We start from the raw sequence: 6,000 nt of genomic DNA on the forward strand, positions 1-6,000 counted from the left end.
GAGGCTCGCCATGATTTGGACTGCAAAGTGCCACTTGCCTATGAGAGCCTTGGGTGTTGCTTTTGAATGTTCACCTCCTGTTTTCAGATGGATAAATTGGTGTCTGAGCTGCTCAGGAGGAGTCAGGACAGACCAAAAGCATCTTCAAGGTTGTGTCTCAGTATGGCAGGTGACGCACCTTTGGCCATATGGTGAAGGGCAATGCCTGAGGTCAGTGTGGCATTGGGGGGGATGGAGCATTGATATGAAGGGACTTGGGCCCGGGCAGCTATGCTTGGTCCAAAGCAAGAACTCAAAGGATGCAGGTGCAGCCTGTGAGAGCAGGAAGTGGTCTGCTGGGGTAGCTGGAGATGACCTCTTTGCTGGGAGTCCATGCAAGGAGAACATTTCAGCCTCGTGCAGAGCTCAAGGCAAAGTGGCCTCATTGGAGGGGTGGCTTTTGGAGCTCAGATGAGGCAGTAGCACCCATTGGAGCACCCACATCCCTCCCCAGCCCACACAACATGTGGACACCCCTTCACCCATTCTGCAGCAGCATCCAAGGGAGCGAAGGTTATTTATATTCATGTTGCAGCTCTGCCAGCCGTGACTCTGTTATCTGCCAGGCATGAATATTATTTGAATACAGAGTTTGTCGGGACCATTCTTCCGCCTGAAACGAGGGATTTGCTGTGGGATGGGAGCCCTCCCTCTGGCTGTCAGTCAGGAGGGGTTTCCTTTTCCTGTCTCGTTGGAAGCCGCGTCCCCAGCAAGGTGAGACAGTGGACACTTTTTCTCTTGTTAATATCCATGTCTAATCTCCTCTCAGAGGGGCCCTTTGTCCTAGACTGTAGCCAAGATGAGTAATTCAGGGATAGATGAGACGCTATAATTGGTTTGTGACAAATTAAAACATTTTTCCTTCGGAGCTGAGAGCAGGACTGTGGTCTGGAGCTGTCAAACGTCACGGGGGAGGGTGATTTTCAGAGTAAGCGCATTGCAAATTGGCTCCAGTTATGCCTTGGAGTCTGAAATTAAACTCCAGCTGGTGACTCTTCTGGGTTGGGGTTTTATTTTAGGGAGGGACAAAGTGAACATGTGTGGGGAGGGACAGTCTGATTGATCAAGAGAATGGGACTATTTCTGCGTCATGTAATGAGCTGGGGACCGGAGTGAATCATGGTGGGGATGCTGGGGAGCACCCAGATGCATGATGAGCAGGCCAAGAGTTGGAGTCCACCATTGCCTGCCTTTCCTCAGTGCTGCTCTCGATAGTTCATCATATCCCAGCAAGGAAGGAACATGATGGAAAGCTGCAGCTCACAGCAGCACTTCCCCATGGTCACAAATAGGTTCCAGTTCTGGAGCTGCAGGCTGCTCCTTGCCCTGTATTACTTGTTTTCCTGGATTAAGAGGAGGCCCTCACCTCCATCTGGAGAGCACAGAACAGCTAAAAGTCAGGAACACAGAGCTGATGGGAACAGACAGTTTCTTGAAATACTTGTTTGTCTCATTTTTTGTCTAATACTAAAGAGGAAGGAGACCCAAGGAAGGGATGCTGTAAGTTTTCTGTATCTTGAAGTGAAGGTGACAGTCTGGAAGAGAAACCTGTAGGTATCAAAACAGGGAAAGCACAAAGGCTGTCAGGGAGTTGAAAGAGTTCAGACCCTGGAGGTGTCAGGCGAGGAAAGGAGGAGATCTGGGCATCTTCCAGATATGAAAAGTGTAACAGGCCAGGGTGATGGTGATGGGGTTTTGGAGGACTTGGAGGGAAAGATCACAGGATCTGGTTTAGCAATGAAAAGTGCATAGATGCAGCAAATCCTGAAGGGCAGGATCAGATGGTGAGCTGTGACTGGTGTCACTGGCATTAAGACGTTAGCTAATCCGGTTTAAGGGGATAAGCCCAAGGAAAACTGTGGAGACCTAAATTGGAGCTTGTCACTCTTCTGTGGAAGGCAGAAGTGTGGAGGAGGAGGATGATTTGCTGATTGAGCCCCTGGATGGTTGGTCAGAAACAGAGGGTGGCTGGAGGAGGGCTGTGAAGATAAGGGTCAGGAGGTATGGGGTGGGAAGGGCTGACAGGAGATACTGAAAGCTGCATGAGGCAGAGAAACCATTTGCTGTGGCAAGGAGAGGCCATGGGACAACCTTTGGGAGGGATGGTCAGGTCAGATGGGTGTGGGAGGGGATGGGAGAAACTGTAAAGGGTGCTTAGGCAGAGATACCTATGACTGAGTGCAGTGAAGGGTTTACTGTATTTCAGAATTTACCCTCAACCTTACCTTATTTTCTTCCTACAGGTGTGACATTGTTCAATAGAATAGCAAAAGAATAGATCAAGTTCAGTTGCCTTGCTTATGAGGGCAAAAGAAATGCTTAGCTGTATACTTTTTATCAGTGTTGCTGGATATATTTCAAAAGGGAGAAAAGGGAGGCCCTGAGAGTTTGTAACCGGAATTGCAAGCTTTGGAAGAAATCACTCTTCTAGTTTCCATTTGTATATAACTTCCCTTGTTACAGTTTGTCCAGGAGCCTTCTGAGCTGCACATTTGCTCTTTTAATAGCTCAGGCCCTGACTTCCCATAGTCCATCCTGCTGGGGAAACTGGTAAGGTAGCAGGGAATCTATAGAACCCCAGTGATTATGGTCTGGGGAGCTTATATGATGCATATCAAAGGCAGTATGTGGATTGCGTAAGTGTGATGTAGGTCTGGCACTAAAGTGATAAGAGTCCTATCAAGGGAATAACTTAATTAACTGGTCTTGATCAAAGAACTATATGAATTCAATAGCCCAGTTTTCAGCACTAAATGAGGAAGTTGAGAAAAACTGCACTTGACGCAATTATCAATTTTCCTGTCCGAGGAGCTTTGAAGTGGCATTAAGAAGGGACAGTCTGTTGTGCCATTTAGGACAACTTTCTCCCTCCCTCAAGTGATCAGGAGGCAGAGGGGCTTCCTCTCCTTTTCAAGTCCTCATTTGAAATGGTCTGAAGCATAAACACTGAATGCCAAGGGGAACACTATCTCAGCTTTCACAAGTTAATTGTTTCAGACGGTGTAAATCAGGAACAAAGAGCTGTCCTTCCCCTGCCAGCCAGAAAAAAAATTCTTATTTTCCTTCTAGCTTTCATTTTGCTGAGGATTTTGGAGGGTCCTGTTTAAATTCCAAGAGTCCTGGACCTTTTGGTCCTCCTGGTGTATCTGCCTGGCTATGGGCTGATCAATTAAGGTGCTGGGTATGAAAGCAAGGAAGGAGTTAGGCTGTAGAAAGGCTCTGTAAGTCTTGGAAATACCAAACACCATGTGGGTTTGTCCCACTTGGATGTGTCTGTATTTCCCACAAGGTGGGTTTCTGCAACACCTTGGGTGAAAAAGAGAGGGAAGCATTGGGCCAGCATGTCCTGTAACAGAGGTCCAGACTCAACATTTTTCCAGCTAAGCATCATCTTGATGGGTCCCTCAGCTACCTCTTCAGACAGGTGCTGGAGTTGTGCTTGCACTTTGATTAATTAGTGCCTTTAAAGCATTAAAAAAGTCTCTAGATAATATACACAGAGGCCCCTTAAGCTCAGGGAGGTGGATTTGCCTCTAGTACACAGGACTGATGTACCCAAATCTGAGGATGTAGAGGTGTGCTGCAGAGTGAGAACGTCACCAGTCCCTTACATTGACTTCACTCATAACCAGTGATGAATCTCGTGAGTCAGAGAGCAGAAGATGTTCTCTGCTAAAGGGGCATCAACCCATGTCACAGATCAAGGGACAAACAATCCTGGAACACAGTGTTATATTGAGTCCCATGTTTCTTTGTCAATGTTTGGAAAAAAGAAGATTTTTAAAAGTGAGAAATCAAATGCTGTAACATAATGAGGGATAAAGTGAAAGACCTGTTCTGCCCAGGGGTTGGGTTTTAATGGATTTTCTGAGTGAAATCTGACTTGTGAATCTGGTCCAGGACTGGTGGTTTGGCTTGTCAGTGAGGTATTTGGCTGATGAAATCCACTGTTACAGAAACTGAGCTTTAACATTCCGCATAACTGCAGGTATTTTAAGGGAGATGGGGAGGGGAGCAGCTGCACTGCCCCCTGCATTGTGGCACACACTCTCCTCTGTTTGCTGATGGCTTCTCACTCCTCCTTCATGTCCTGGAGGCTGCCTAGGGAGAATCAGTGGAGTTTTCTCCACTGTTACCTTGGCAGACCTCAACCAGGTCTTCCAGAGAGGTGAGCCAATGCATTTGGATACATCTCCTGGAAAAGGATATTCAAACCTTGTTCATCCATTAGTGACAGTGGTGGAAGACAATTCCTACCACTTCCAGCTGCTGCTGCCAATGGACAGAATTCCCCACTCTTCTCCATCCCCTGGGCACTGTGTCCCTTCCATCAGTGAATACCTCGTTCCCAGGGCAGGGAGAACTGGGGATGCATCGTGTCTGCCAGGTTCAGTGTGAGTTTGCTCTGAAAAGCTGAGTAGCCACAGAAAGCCCCTTGGGATTAGTTCAATTTCCTTACAGCTCCTGCTGCAGAACACAGATGGACTTTGGCTTCACTCTCTGAAATGAGGTGCTTCCTCTTCCCAGGCAGAAAAGAGGGAATAATTTCCAAAGGCAGCAAGCCCAAGGTCTGCTTGTTTGGGTCTTTCCAGGAACTGGACCGAGTGATGGAGGTGGGATGACCAGCTCTTGAAGCCATACCAGTGGTTGTTCTCCAGGGGGTGGAAGGAAGCTGGGTGCTGGTAGCTGGGAGGCAAAGCTGCAGCTGGCCACGCCAGCACTGAACAGTGAGGGCAATTAGAGATCAGAAGAGCTGGGGTGGCTTCGTCACATTTCCCTGCTGCCGTTCTGGAGGTGATAATATAATTCATATCAGAAGAGTTAGTGGGCTGAAAATGAATTGGAGAAATCAATCCAGAGGGTATAAATGAATTAGCATGTAAATGAGGACACTTGCTCTACATAGTTTAATATTGCCTGCAGCTGTAAATAATTCCAGGGATGGAATCAAAAGCCACAAACAACTTCATTTTTGTGCTCCTCCCCCGTCCTGGAGCACCTGCAGCTACGACCGACCCACCCTTGCAGAATCATTGCATTGCAAGAGAAGGAAAGGAGATGAGATGTATATCCATTTATTTTTCTTTTCCTTGATTGCCCATTATTTACAAAGCTGCTGGTTTCATGCACCAAGCAGCTGTCTGTGCATGCACATGGCAGCTCAAGCAGCAGGGAAGGGGGAGGTGGGGTATTGGCTCCTGGGGACATCCTGTGCAGTGTCACCAGCCATCCCGGTCACCCTGTGGTGGGTCAGTGTGTGTCTGTGTGAAATAGCAATTTCTCATCAAGACCTGTAGCACGAGAGGCCTTGTTTGGAGTGGAGGATTTAAGCTTCCTGAGGGATCTAAGGGTGGGAGAGGGTGAGTGCTTGGAGAGCAGGAGCCGGCCCCGGGGCGCGGTTGCTTAAATAAAAGGGTGCTTGGAGCTGTCTGGAGAGATGGTGTTTCCAAGAGGGGACAGATATCCACTAGAAGCATGGTGGGACTTGGAGTGCTGTGTACACTCTGGAAAGCTGGAAAGAGGTGCAGAGAGGGGATACTGGAGCAGGGAAGGTGTCAGAAAGCCCCTTTATGAGAGGTGACTAAACAAGCACAGGTTGTTTAGCTGAACAAAATGAAGGCTGAGTGGAGATGTGATTGCACAGGCAGATAAACAAAAGGGAGTGAGAAGAGCCGGTTAAGCTAAAGGCCACTGTTGATACCAGAACATGCAGATACAAACTAGTCATGAATAAATTTCTGAGGGAGATAAGATGGAAGTGTCTGACCGCCAGAGACTGGGGATGAGCACTGGAGAGTCCACACAACCAGGCAGCTCTTGCACTGGCGTTTGACTGTAAAATAGGATTATAGGCACCTGTCCCTCGTGTTCAGGCAACTGGGTTTTGTGATCTGGGAAGTCCTGCCTGTTGCCAAAAGCCCCGTTAATATTCTGGCAGGGGAAGGATGCAGATCTGGGGAG

This window comes from Calypte anna, chromosome 14 (genome assembly GCF_003957555.1).
Source record: "Calypte anna isolate BGI_N300 chromosome 14, bCalAnn1_v1.p, whole genome shotgun sequence".
Taxonomy (NCBI): domain Eukaryota; kingdom Metazoa; phylum Chordata; class Aves; order Apodiformes; family Trochilidae; genus Calypte; species Calypte anna.